Genomic DNA, 15,416 nt, shown 5'->3' on the forward strand with positions numbered 1-15,416 from the left:
CCATCCATTCACTCAGCCATTTGATAAGCCATCCCAGAAACATGCTTTTGTCACTGAAGTTTCTGACTCTATCCAAATAAATAGAGTCCGTCTTTCCATGTGGCCTGCATTTTATTTCCAGTATCATTCTCCCAGATTGGAACCAGACTGGATTTTTTCTCCCCACAATACAGACACACACACACAAACAGAGAGAGAGAGAGAGAGAGTTGGGGGGGGGGTGTCATTTGCTGTTTTCCTGTTGTTTATAGTTGAGTAACTAAAGTTTATTACATCCTGGGGAAGCACAGGAACATTTAGAATACCAGTCCCCAAGCTTTCTGGCTCCATGAACTGGCAGCAGCTGCAGCAGTGCAGTGGGGAGAGGGGATGATTTTACATGCGCAACATAGCTCCTGCGCATGTGCAAATGAAGCTTTGCACTCTCACCTGCCGCTCGTGCATCCTGGTACCGGTCCGCGACCCGGGGACTGAGAAACTTTGATTTAGAATATCTCACTATAAAATTTCCTGAGATTCAGGTTGCATTATTTATACATTAAAAGAATCCTGTTTAAGTGTTTGAGAACAGCTGCTGCATTGTCCTGTATATATGTGCTTTGCCTAAATATAGATATATGCTTATGTTAAATCTTTATTCTAATTGAGTCCCACATTACCACTATGCATTTATCTTCCCACTGTTTTTTAAATTTCCATTTACACAGCACTTTTACTTATATAAACATCTTAAAACACCCCCACACACTTTGAAGTTACATTCTTGGTGTGCAGGCATGCTATTTTTTTCAAAAATTGTTCTCTATTCCAAATATCTTCATGATCTGAGTGAAAATAGGGGAAACAAATTGTTGGTTTGTTTTGATCGAAGTTTGGAAAGAATCCTATTTCAGGAGACAATTTGTAGAATGTAGGCTTTGCCACCTTGTTAATTATGAACAATTTGGCTTAGACACCACTGCAGTTAGTGTGACCTCATTGAGATGGCATCTGGATGATTATTTGGAGATAATGAGCCCCTTTATCCAGAACTGAACAGCACCAGTTCAGTCGGAGCAGAGGAGATCACATCCAATCTACCACTCATCAGGGTGCCTGCTATCTCGTTTGTATAACAACTTACTTCAAAATTAACCTTTCACATTCTGAATTAATTAAAAATATGGGAGATGAAAATTAATGATTTGCTTTTTAGCTTCATGCTGACTGGGAAAGAGAAGGGCAACAGAGGAGGCTGTTATAAAACACAATTGGAATAATCATTTTTGTATTAATTATTCTGTGTTTGAGGGCATAGAAAGCTGAGTATAAGGGAAAACAACACAATATTTTCTTCCATTTGAAACTCTATTTTCTTTCCACTGATTAAGGATCTTAATTATCTGATTCTACTGCTAAATTATAGAAAATAAATCAAGGTAGTCTATCAGCCATTCATTTATGAAATTAGAGCCAGCTGCCAATGTGATTTTTAAAATATAGGTTAAGAATTCTTTCTTTCCTTAACTTGTTCTATTAGGATAGTTGTGCTGATGTTTTGTTGAGGTATTATACAAAATTCTGAGTTGCATATGCCTTGCAATTGAGGGAGGGTCTACTTCTTTTCTATAAATGAATCTGTATGGAGTTTATATAAATCTTATTCCACGGTTTCTTTCCTAATCACGGAAAGAATGTACATGTATGGTTCCATAAACATATCCTCATCATGCTGCTCTATTTTGGTGTAAGCAGAATTATGCAGAACAAAAATAAATAAGAAAGAATAAGCAAAATAAATAAATGATGGGAGGAGGAGGAGGAGGGAGGAGGAAAAGAAGTAGAAGAAAAGAAGAAGAAGAAGAAGAAGAAGAAGAAGAAGAAGAAGAAGAAGAAGAAGAAGAAGAAGAAGAAGAGGAGGAGGAGGAGGAGGAGGAGGAAGGAGGAGGAGGAGGAGGAGGAGGAGGAGGAGGAGGAGGAGAAGAAGAAGAAGTAGTAGTAGTCATCATTCAATAGCTAAACTGAATGCTATGAAGGGTTTTATAGATCATAATCAGCACCTTAATGTGCACCTGAGAGCAGTTGTGTTACATAACTCATGTAACAAGCTCAGGATCCAAAAAGATCTTGACAGGCTTCAACAATGGGGCCTATCCAACAACATGAAAGTTAATGTGGACAATAGAAGAGTTTTACATCTAGGCAGGAAAAATCAAAGGTACAAGTACAGATTAGGCAAATTCTGGCTCAAAAACAGTAATTGTAAGAGGAACCTTGGGGTCCTAGTGACCCCAAGGTTCACTTAAACATGAGCCAGCAGCAGCAGCCAAAAAAGCAGCCAAAAAAGCGAATACAATCCTTGGTTGTATAAACAGAGGCATAGAATCAGTATCCTTTTTAAAAATCCTTAGTAAAATCACATCTGGAAAACTGTATCCAGTTTTGGTCACCACATTATAAAAAAGATGTTGCGATTTTGGAAAAAGTGCAAAGAAGAGCAACTAAAATGATTAAAGGCCTGGAGACAAAAATATATGAAGAACGATTGCAGGAATTGGGTATGGCCAGTCTAGAGAAAAGAAGGACTAGGGGTGACATGATAGTATTCCAGTATTTGAGGGACTGCCACAAAGAAGAGGGGTTTTTTTCCCCCAACATTTCTCAAAGCACCAGAAGGCAAGACAAGAAATAATGGATGGAAACTAATCATGGAGAGAAGCAACCTGAAATTAAGGAGAAACTTCCTAACAGTGAGGACAATTAACCAATGGAACAGCTTGTCTTCAGAAGTTGTGAGTGCTTCATCACTGGAGGTTTTTAAGAAAAGACTGTATAGCAACCTGTCTGAAAAGTTATACGGTCTCCTACTTTAGCAGGGGGTTGGAGTAGAAAACCTCCAAGGTCCCTTCCAGCTCTATTCTGATCTATTCTGATTGAATACCATGGCAATCACATTATTGCTGATGGTCCTGCATTCTGGACTAGCTACAGTTTTCAAATTGCCATGAACTTCTATCATAAAGATGTGATGTTACATGGGTTATGTTGATAATAACTTCTGATCCTATGGATGCCTTTAAATGTTTTCTTAACTGCATTTAAATTTTCTGTTGGATAAAACTATGGCCCTATTCAGTCCATGTCTTTATAAACTGTTACTGTTTGCCATTCTGAAGAAGCAATAAGGCTCACTTGTAGAGAATAGACTTGGATCTCAGCAGATCTTGCTGCTAAGGTTCCATTCAGCTTGCATGCAGAGCTCCCACTCAATGTCTAGCATTTAAAACGTAAGTGAATTGCTGCCAGTAGCAATTTTGCTATGGTTAAAATTATTTGATTTCACTGGTTATTTAAAATTACAATTTTTAGGATTTTATTTTTATAATTCGTCACAAATTATCAAGTGTGTCAAAGTTTAATTTTGTGCTCATTAGAATTTTAGGGACTTTTATAGACAATTAACTGAAAACTAAGAAGAACATTTAGAAAAAACTTCCTTCCTTCCTTCCTTCCTTCCTTCCTTCCTTCCTTCCTTCCTTCCTTCCTTCCTTCCTTCTCTTAGTGGTGAATGTTCATCCGTAAAGATTTAGCAAATAAGAGAGATAAATAATAGGCAATTGATCTAGCTAAGAAAAGAAATATACTGGTGTTTGATGACTTTGTCATGTCTTAAATATTAGCATTTTCACAACTGAGTAATATATTGAGGATGGTGGTTACATCAATTTTCTGAAGAAACAACTTTTTTTGGAGTTAACAAAATGGTGTTGAGCTGTGGAAAGATGGCCTCCGATCTCACTCATCAAGGGTGACACCAAGAAGAATTTTTTCACTCTGCAATCCATTCCGTATGTCAATAATATTTAACTCTGAAAACTTTGGTCTCTTTTCAGAATCTTAAGATATCATCTAATTCTCTTTCTTCTTTATTCAGCCATCACTTTATATTTACTGGATTTTAAAAATCTTTGAAGTATGTTGGTTTCACACTCCTTTGTCTCTCTTTTCCCCCCTTGGAGCCTGCTAATCAAACATGAGTCGTTAATTTTCATCACTTGCAGCTTGGAGCCATTTCATTACCACATCGCAAAGGTGAGAAAATGAAAAAGAAACTATGAATATTCATTGGGCAAATGCATAAGAAAGTTTGGAAGGGTATGAGAAATAAAAGAAAGAACTTTTCTCAATTTCTCTGAAAGCACAGTTCTCCAGGGTTTGAGAATGTTTCAGGGTTTTAACCTTCATGAATCTCATTTATACAATTTGCTGTGTTTTTTGTCATTCGTACCACGCAGATAAATTACCTTTGAAAAGATGTTCAAATTAAAAATAAACAGTATCATATCTGTCTACTGACACTCTGAATCCAAAGTATAGTCTTGATTATGAATACAGGTAGTCCTCAACTTACACTCACAATTGAGCCCAAAATGTCACTCCATTTTACAACCTTATTTGCCAGAGTTGTTAAATTGGATTACTGGAGTTGTTAAATTAATAACATGGTTGCTAAGTGAATCTGGCTTCCCCACTGACTTTGCTTGTCAGAAGGTTGCAAAAGGTGATCACATGATTCTGGGACATTGCAACTGTTATAGATATGAATCAGTTGCCAAGTGTTTAAATTTTGATCACATGACCAACGGGCTGCTGCAACAGTCATAAGTGTGAAACTGTCAACAGTCCCAATATGCTAGCCAGTAAAAGAAACTCCAAGGGACTCGGTGGCTAAGATGCTGAGCTTGTCAATTGAAAGGTCAACAGTTCAGGAGTTTGAATCCTTAGTGCCATGTAACGGGGTGAGCTCCTGTTACTTGTCCCAACTTCTGCTAACCTGGCAGTTCGAAAGCACATAAAAAATGCAAGTAGAAAAATAGGAACCACCTTTGGTGGGAAGGTAACAGCGTTCCATGCGCCTTTGGCATTTAGTCATGCCGGCCACATGATCACGGAGATGTCTTCAGACAGTGCTGGTTCTTCGGCTTTGAAACGGTGATGAGCACCGCCCCCTAGAGTCGGGAACAACTTGCACATATGTGTGCGAGGGAACCTTTACCTTTAAGGTAATAGATGATGTGTTAGATCATGGGTGTCAAACCTGGCAGTTCGAAAGCACATAAAAAATGCAAGTAGAAAAATAGGGACCACCTTTGGTGGGAAGGTACAGGGTTCTGTGCACCTTTGGCGTTTAGTCATGCTGGCCACATGACCATGGAGATGTTTTCGGACAGCGCTGGCTCTTCAGCTTTGAAACGGAGATGAGCACCGCCCCCTAGAGTCAGGAATGACTAGCACATATGTGCAAGGGAACCTTTACCTTTACCTAAAAGAAACTTCTGAGACATTATTCTTCTCCAAGCGTATACTTTACTGAAAAGCCATGTAGGTACAGAAGTGGAAAAGCCAGTTCTAACATTTTGTGTGCAAAAAGCATAAGACAAATTCCCCCTTTCTCCCCTGGACCTTCCATTGTTCTTTGTCCATCCATTAGTTGCACTGGGACTGTTTTTAGAACAATCTGTCTGTCTCCGACAATGACGTTCTCAGAGTTGATGATCTTGGAGTGGAATTGACTCAGGCTTCCAGATGGCACACTTGCATTCCAGAGTTTCCCTCTCAAACCACCCTCACATACCAATGCCTTCCCTCCCCCCTTCTGTTATTGTTGTCTGGTTGCGACCAGATTGCATAGCAAGTCAAGCGTGACAGAAACATAGTCACAATTCACTTTTTTCAGTGCCTCTGTAACTTCGGATGATCACTAAATGAACTGTTGTAACTCGAGAACTACCTGTACTACAGCAAGAATTGTTTTTTTTTCTAACAAAGAAAATAGGTAAAAATAACAGTTAATGCAATTCCTATTTTGCTTCTCTTTTTTCAAAAAATACTAGTGTTGCAATACTTTTTATTCCTTTAATGATCTCTCACTCGATTGCTGTCATGCCATCATCCTTAATATTGCTATCACCTATCACCTTCTCTATTTCTGATTTCTGCAAGTACTGTAGTTGGTGCCCTTTCCAATACCTGCTGAACTATTCCTTGTTTTAATTTCCTATTTTGTAATCTATACTAGTCTGGAAGGAACAGGAACTCATTCAACTCCTTGTATCTAAAATCACTGCTTAACAAAGAAAAGACCACTGCTCTTCCCTAATAACCTTCATTTGCACTGCTGTTCTTCGATCCCTTAGCCTTAGTTTGGAATCAGGTAGCAGCAAAATAAATAGGGAATGAAGCTTATTTCTAGTATCCATGGTCATGCTCTTCCTTGGACTATTACCCGCTTTTTGCCCCCAAACTGTCTCCCTAGCCGTTCCTGGAAACCACTGAATCTCTTTGTCACCAAAATTGAAATTGGCCTGTGGCTCAGCAATAATGGTACCTCAGTGTAAGTATTGATGGGTTTTTATGTCTGCCAGGCACAATTTCCATCTCTGAACATTTGTGACTGTGGGAGCTGTCAGTGGTGAGATGCCATCTCTCATCCCTTAGTGTCAATTATCAAACAGGGCTAGAATGAAAGACAAAGAAAAGCTGCCATTTTCATCCTTCCCATTGTTGACTGACAGATCCTTGGACTGATCACAATGTGTATTTGGGCTGAAAGAACTGTAAGTTATCAATGTGAAATCCAAGTTCTATTTTGTGGGGAAGCCATGAGTTACAGTTACTGAAGAAATAAAAAAGCTTTATTTCTTGACTCAGTTTTAAAATAACCTTAACACCTCAGCTATAGCACCAGTTAAATTGTAATGACTGCACACACTCTTTTCCTTATTTTCTTCCATTCTTATTTCAGCCAATCTTTCCATAAAATTCCTCAGACAAAATGAAATTCTTCTATCAGCTTTTGGATACTGACTGGCCTTTGCGAAGAAAGGGAATTCACAAATACAGATCAAACAAGATGTAACATGTGTGCCCATTTTCTCTTCTACTTTGGTATGTACCAATGAGGGTAAAAAATAGCGAGAGTCTGAAAGTCATATGTGTGATTGTTAAACAGTGGAGTATGAATCTATTGCTAAATAAAATAAGAGACTGTAACTGAAAGATGAAGCAGTATAATGTTAAAACCTTCACATTGCTTTTTGAGTGGTATGGTGAAAAGCGATTTCTTAGCTCATCTAGGAGCTTTTAACAAATTGTAATAGCAGCCTTAAAGGTTATTGCAGATGTGCAAGGAAAATATAATATTTCAAGCTATTTAATGTTATCACTTCTTTGTGAGTGTCTGAAAAATTGCTGCCATTTTAATAGTTAGGATTAAGAAGAAAAGGAAATTATTAATCATGAGCAAATGTTGTAGAATAGAATATAATTCTTTATTGGCCAAGTGTGATTGGACACACAAGGAATTTGTCTTGGTGCATACGCTCTCAGTGTACATAAAAGAAAAGATACATTCATCAAGAATCATAAGGTACAACACTTAATGACAGTCATAAGGAAACAGTCAATATAAATCTTAAGGATACCAGCAACAAGGTTACAGTCATATAGTCATAAATGGGAGGAGATGGGTGATAGGAACAATGAGAAGATTAATAGTAATGCAGACTTAGTAACTAGTTTGATAATGTTGAGGGAATTATTTGTTTAGCAGAGTGATTGTGTTCGGGGAAAAACTGTTCTTATGTCTAGTTATTCTGGCGTGCAGTGCTCTATAGCGTCGTTTTGAGGGTAGGAGTTGAAACAGTTTATGTCCAGGATGTGAGGGATCTGTAAATATTTTCACAGCCCTCTTTTTGACTCGTGCAGTATACAGGTCCTTAATGGAAGGCAGGTTGGTAGCAAATGTTTTTTCTGCAGTTCTAATTATCCTCTGAAGTCTGTGTCTGTCTTGTTAGGTTGCAGAACCAAACCAGGCAGTTATAAGGGTGCCGATGACAGACTCAATAATGTAGAACAATGGGTCATCTGAACTTTCAGTAGGTTTTTAAATTTTGCAAATTCTGCTAGTCCAGAATATAATATGTTTTAATTTTTCCATTGTTAAAAAGAAATATGATCAGCATAAAGTTAAAATGATAATTTAAATTTTACAATGATAATGATTTCACAAGATACCAGCTTCTGTGAAGTGTTGTAAAATTGTCCACATGAATCAAGGTTTTCCCATTTGTATACAAGTGGTCCTCACTTAATGATGATAATACTAGGTTCTATCATATCTCAAGAACTAAAATGGACGCCTAACATCAAAAAAGCACAACAAAGAATATTCTTGTTGCAACCCAACAAGACAGACACAGACTTGAGACTTCTGTCGGCACTGCCGGCGTCGCGGACGGTCTTTTCAGACCTCCAGCCCCGCGATTCCGTTGGAGCCATTCTGACAGTGCTAATCAGCTGTCAGACGGCTCGAAAACCTCTCCTTCGGGAGAAGAAGGAGAGGAGAGCCGGTGGGTGAGGGTAGAGCTCCCCGGGAGCCCCGGGAGCAATTCCAGGGGCTTGGAGGGTGAGAGCTCCCCGTTCAGCCCACTGAAGCTCCGGATCTGTGGCGACTCCGTTTTAAACGGAGCTAGATGCCGGCGACCAACTCTGCTGTCAACAAGAATTGATTCCAAAAGCAGGCAGAATGGAAGCAGGAGAACAAGCCTTTGCAAGTATGCTGCTTAACTCCTGGGATACATTGTTTCTATTTGATTTTGCTGAGCGGAAGGAGAAATGGCGTCATCAATATGGCTGGACTGAAAGTGAAAGCTAAGTGCTTGTTAACAGATTTGTGCTTAGAGACTGGACTTAAGCTGCTGGGATTTGAGAGCTGGGTGTAGAAAAGACTATCTTGCTTGATAAACTACAAATAAATTTGAGAAAGTTGCTTAAGAGATGTTTTGGCTTTGAAAAGAAAAATTTTCTTAAAATAATAACTCCAAGCAAGGAGTTTCTGAAAGTGGTGGAAGCTCATTAATGGCGTCAGAAATGACACAGAGAACTAATTCACAGAGCCAAGAGGATTTTTTCAGAGATCTTACAGAACTTATAAAGGAAGCCACGAATAACCAAATGGCAATTATTAATAACTTTACAGCAACCATAGAACGAAAATTTATAGAGCTGGTGGAGCCTTTAAAAGCAAATGAGGATGTTTTTGAAGGAAAGCACAATGACAATGATTAAAACAGAGAAGCTGGATTTGGCTGATTCTCAAGGATCTTCAAACCCTTTTCCTGCCCTTGTGGAATTAACTGACAGTACTTTTCAAAAACATAATCTGGAGCAGAGAGAAGAAGAAACTGATCAGCCCTACGAGGTTTCGGAAGATTTGGCAGAGGCTTTCACACAATTAATTGAAATGCAACAACTGGACTTTTTTTTGCAAACTCATCGAGTTAATTCTTCGTTCTATGGACTGACTGATTATATAAGCAAGAAGAGTCTATATGGGGGCTCCAAATCAGAGGAAATGATTCCAAGAAAGGGGCAAGTTTTAAAGATACATCAACCCCCAGTTGAAAATCAAAACCTCCTTAAAATAAAAGCAAGAGGGAGGAACAAAGATTGGAAAAAATATAGAAAGAAAGGAAGAAGGGAAGATTAATTTTCTTTGGTTTAATAATTGATGTATTAATGACTAATTACAATGATTAAGTAAATGAATTAAGAATTCAATTAATGATTATTTAAGGTTTAAGGAAAAATATTTGAATCTTGAGAATAAAAGTAGGAGGGAGAGTAAAATGATTAAGAAAATGAACCAAGAATTCCTTACAGATGTATTATGAGAACTTTAAGCTTTGAATGATCTATTAGTGTTTGTTAATGTTTTTAAAACTCTTAGGCCTAAAGGATTAGATGTTACTTTGAGTTTAAAGGGAGGTTGATGAATAATTTGTAGAAGGGGAGTTAAGGGGTCTAGGGAATTATAGTCTTGCATTATTAGCATATTTTAGCATATGTTTGATAAAACTTATACCCTGTTTTTCTTCTGGGAAGTCGGGGGAGGGGGGTGGGAAGGGGGGGTGGAAGGGGGGGTTTATAAATGTTTAAATATACAAGTGAAAATGTTATCTATTTGATTATAAAAAATAATAAAAACCTTTTATTCAAAAAAAAAAAAAAAGACAGACACAGACTTCAGAGGATAATTAGAACTGCAGAAAAAACAGTTACTACTAACCTGCCTTCCATTGAGGATCTGTATACTGTACAGGTCAAAAAAGAGGGCTGTGAAAATATTTACAGACCCCTCGCATCCTGGACATAAATTGTTTCAACTCCTACCCTCAAAACGACACTATAGAGCACTGCACACCAAAACAACTAGACACAAGACTAGTTTTTTCCCGAATGCCATCACTCTGCTAAACAAATGATTCCCTCAACACTGTCAAACTATTCACTAAGTCTGCATTACTATTACTATTAATCTTCTCATTGTTCCTATCACCCATCTTCTCCGACTTATGACAGCATGAGTGTAACTTTGTTGCTTGTATTCTTATGATTTATATTGATTGTTTCCTAATATGATTTGATGGCTTATTTGTACCCTATGACTATCATTAAGTGTTGTATCTTATGATTCTTGATGAATGTATCTTGTCTTTTTATGTCCACTGGGAGCATATGCACCAAAGACAAATTCCCTGTGTGTCCAATCACTTGACCAATAAAGAATTCTACTACTCTACTACTCTAAATTTGCACCAACAGCCATTGCTAAGTGACGCAGTCGTAGAGTGTGGCATCATGAGTCAGCGGTGAGTTACAATGGCTTTGCAGCAGTCCCAGTTGCTGTTCTTAAGCAAATTCTGCAAAGTAGCATCATCCTGTGGTCCAATGATTGTCATTTGTGACCTTTTGATGGCTTTTCAATTGACTTCGTCTGTGAAGGTCGCAAATGCTGATCACATGAATGTGAGGCAGTGCAACATCGCAACTGAGAGTTGATTGCCGAGTTCCTAAAAAACAATCACGTGATGTGGGGATGCTACGATAATGGCAACGATGAAAAACCCTTCATTTGGTACTGTTATAATTTTGAATAGTTACTAAGTGAATGGCCATTTAATACTGACAACCTGTATGAGATTATTTAAGACAGGAAAATCTTGGTATCTGAACTGTATTAGATCATGAGTTTGCAAAAACGCTTCATATGAAAAAACTACTTCTTTCTACATAAGAAAAAAAATCCAGATTAAACGTCAGCATGAGTAAGGAAGGTGAAAACTTCTGTGCTGAGATTTTTAAGCAAGAAAGGGGGCTTTCAGCATAGTAATTGTTATAACATTAAACATGTAGTTTGGACATGCAAAATGGCTCACATATTTTTCAACCTCCTGAATCAGTCTCTCTAACTGGATAAACAAATAAAGAAAAGATTAAAACAATGCAATTATTTTTTGAAAAGCAAATGACTAAACAAATTTTTAAAAATATGCCGAACTGTTCGGTTGACTAGCCTATGAAAAGCGCTACTTTCTCAATATTTTCTTTAAAAAAATTCTCTCAATGTCTTAAATTTTTCTCTTCTGCTTTTACTGTTCCAAGCCAACATGATGTTGGGAAGAAACATTGTAAGAGGGTCTGTGGTTCTATCTGCTAGTAGCATAATTCTCTGAAAACAGATAGAATGGGACTAAATTTGTTCTGGAAGAAATTGTACAAGAAAGAATGAATTTGACAAAAGACCAGAGGCTGCAGAGAAAACACTGTAGGAAAAATAATCTCCAATGTATCCCTCTAGGATAGGCTGAGGCTGGCGAATGCTGTTAGCACTTCAATTTTGAACCCGCCAACCTCCTGGTCACATGATCCAGAATGGAGCTGCTATTCAGATATTAAAAGGAGTATGTTTAGTATGTTTTCCCTACCTTGAATTCTTTCCAATCACATGGAATGTTGAAAGAAATTACGTAAAGGTTGTTGGCTCTCTTTGTCTCCATCGATAGGCAACTTGTTAACTCTCAGAAAAATTACAGAATGGGACCAAAAAAGACTGAGTTAAAAATGGGCCAGATCTGAGTGGAACTTTGGACAAAAGAATTCCAATAAAAGAAAAAGGCAGAGCATCACCGATTAGTAGTTTCAAAAATAACCAACTGTTCCATTCTAAATTCCCTTACTCTCTCCTCAGACTGAAGTTGTGATTAAGGAATCTGAAGAAGTTCCAGAAGCTGTGCTCTGCATGCTTCCCTGATCTTATTATTATGTGTGTATTTTCATACTTACTTTTAGTCTTCTAAACTTTTGTTTCAGTTTAACTTTTTCTTTTCTTTTTTTGTGGATTTGCATAAATATTCACTTTCTATTTACAGTTTATATTTGTATTGTCTTAAGTCATGTTCTAGAACAGGGCTATCAAACTTGCGGCCCACAGGCCAAATGCGTCATATGCTGGCCACGCCCATGCCTGGTTTAGCGAAGGGGGTAAAAGTTGCAATACGTCACGTGATGCTGGTGTGATGATGCAAGTTTGACACCTCTGTCCTAGAATGTAAACATTGTTAGATGTCTTTTGAAGAAGAATATTTTTTTTTATGAAAAGGAGTAACTTAAATCTGAATCCTGTTTCTTACAAATACTCGAATATACTTGTCTATTACCTTGATTTGATTTGAAAATGCACATTTTCCCCATAAGACTAATTTTTTAGAATATGGGTATGTCAAATATATATTAATGATAATTCAAGAACAACAAATCTTTTATGCTGCTTCAAATGTCTGACTTTAGGTGGGTTACATCAAATATGCAATATATATCATTACTATAATTCAAAGAATATTAAAATTATCAAATAACATCAATAATTACATGTATGGTCAGTATAAATTTAACATATAGCATAACTGTAATTCAGGCACATCTCCAATTTTTGCTTCTGTCTCCAAACATACTATAAAAGATCATGTTTTTAAAACTTTCCTGAGGCCCAGGAGTGAGAGTGCAGTTTTTATAGTTGTAGAAAGGCTTTACACTCACCTCTGTGCAAGCCATGGACTATCTCATGAAGTTCTCTCCATATGCTTTGGGTAGGCCAATTCTATTTAGTGCAAGCAGTCTGCAAAACAGAGGCCAAATTATCTGTATATCTCCAACACCTTTACCTGTATTCAGAGACAAGCTGGCAACCATGCAGCTCCCAGATTATTATCTCATTAGTGATATGAGCAGCATATAAATTTAATAAATAAAATTCCTGTCACTTCTAATCCTGCCATTCTTATAATACATTTGCTAGAGAAGTTAAACAAACTTGGTAACAGAATGCATCCTCCTCTCGCTCTCTTCTGCACTGGACTAATCAATTCTTACAATAGCTTTTGGTTCATTGTAAAGACTTCTTGGAAGAATAATCATATCCTCTGGCACATGAATTTGCTTTAGTACACTCCACATTCTGCAGTAATCTATATAGTCACAGCCCTTGCTTTAGTCAATAAAGCAAAACTGGTTCTTATATTCTCTTGCTGTCTCCATTATCCATTTTATATTGACTAACTGATCTCTTGTCCCAGTCTTTTCCTAACCCTATCCATTCATTTGGCATTTATAATCTTCATACATTCATAAATAAAGTGTTGCTTATTTGAGAAATGAAGGCAACAGTTCAATATTTTATATATTTTCTTGCTTTTGGGGTGTGTGTGTGCTTGGGAGAACACTGATCATTTCCAATCCAAAGGCCATACAGTCTTGTTATGTTTGCTGAGTTGGAGCTCTTAGCATTAATTGCCTTGTCTTCTGTGTCTTTAAGAATTCAGCTGAGTGTTTTTTGTGGACCTGGTGTTTTTTCAGTTTAATAGTTGGTATACTGCCTCAACTACCTCTCTTTCTGACAAAGAGAATTCCTAGACAGATCTGTAAATTTCTTTACAGATATTTCTGTGTTCCCATTATATAGTTTTAGAAAAAACAAAAATATCTTTTTTGTGATGTAGCTGTTGACACTGTCAATTTTCAATTTACCAGAGATCCAGAAAAACACATTCATGAAACTGGATTTAGAACTGGAACATGATGACTTAACTGTCTTGAAACTGTGCAGGCTGGCTACAAATTGCTACAAAATATACTCTTCTGAAGAAAGGTTTGGTACATGTCTTTGGGGGGTGCGATGGCTCAGTGGCTAAAAATGCTGAGCTTCTCAGCTGGAAAGCTGACAGTCCGTGTTTGAGACTCAAGAGGCACATGATGGGGTGAGCTCCTGTTACTTGGTCCAGCTCCTGCCCCCCTAGCAAGTCAAAAGCAAATACAAGTAGATACCTAGGTACCATTTCAGTGGAAAGTTAACAGTGTTCTGTGCGCCTTAATTTATAGTCAGGCTGATCACATGACTACGGAAATGTCTTGGTTCCCTCAGCTAACAAACGGGAACGAGCACTGGCCCTAGAGTTGGACACAAATATAAAAGAGAAACCTTTACCTTTATATTTCTTGGACACTTTCCTTTTTACATTCCTGCACAATTCTGAAGCAGAGTTGGGCTGTATCTCTTTGACACTTTTGTAAAACATTTTTTTAAAATGCAAGTTTTATTTTCCATTAAATTATATAGCATTTTCTGCAAGTAAGGCCAATATTTCCATTTACATGCTAATGAAATACTTCAGAAGGTGCTATGCCAAATCATCAATACTGTAAAGGGGAAGGTAATGACTATGTCTGGAAGGCTAACAATAGAGGTGTGAGTGTAAGGGGAAAAAGTGGTGTGCAAAATATGTTCCAAAAGATATTTGCATTTAAATAGATGAAATGGAAAGGAATGATGTATATTTTGCTAAAAGCTGTTTGAGGTGTGGAAGAGGCAGCACAACTGATATTGGTTAAGAAAATATTGTCCTGTGTCTTGATAATACTCTCTCATCATTTCAAGGAGTCTGTTTTACTCTACCCTTCACATTGCTTGATTAAAAAAAAACCACAACAACACCTCTCCCCCACTCACCTGAAAAAAAAAAACAAAAGATTGCGATGAAGCTACATATATGACACATATTTGATTATTGACTCTGTTATGGCTTATGTCTCACTAATTAGAGACTGATTACATAGACCCATAAAAAACTAATATATTTATTTCTGTTATAGTTTATCAGTCTTTTGAGATAAACTGACTATTGAGATTAATGCGGACATTAAATATCATTAAAGTTTGATATTAATTTTCTTTTAAAAGATGTATCTGTTTTTACCTGTGCTTCTCTCTTATCCTCTTTGCTTTGGAAAGCAATATATAAAATACCATTTTTTTCAGAATTGTCATATACCAACAACAATAGTGAAGGTTTCACAACACATTACAATAGGGATAAATTATTTCAAGTTCCAGGAACTATAATAAATAGTCCTTTGGCAAGGAAGCATATACACAACATCTTTCATGAATGAAGGCAAATATATGTGTCCCAGGATAATATTGCAGGATCCAATCTGGGTTAGACACTGGGACCAGAGGTTTAATCTTCCAAGCTTTTGGA

General features: G+C 37.2%; 1 long non-coding RNA gene across 1 annotated transcript; it reads left to right on the forward strand.

The window, feature by feature from the left end:
* Positions 1-3,407: 3,407 nt before the first annotated feature.
* Positions 3,408-14,349, forward strand: LOC117674690 (uncharacterized). The gene is made up of 3 exons (XR_004593947.3): positions 3,408-4,071; positions 6,785-6,927; positions 12,071-14,349. It is a non-coding gene; the product is annotated as an uncharacterized LOC117674690 (long non-coding RNA).
* Positions 14,350-15,416: the final 1,067 nt, after the last annotated feature.

This window comes from Pantherophis guttatus, chromosome 8 (genome assembly GCF_059756535.1).
Source record: "Pantherophis guttatus breed Tessera chromosome 8, ASM5975653v1, whole genome shotgun sequence".
NCBI lineage: Eukaryota > Metazoa > Chordata > Lepidosauria > Squamata > Colubridae > Pantherophis > Pantherophis guttatus.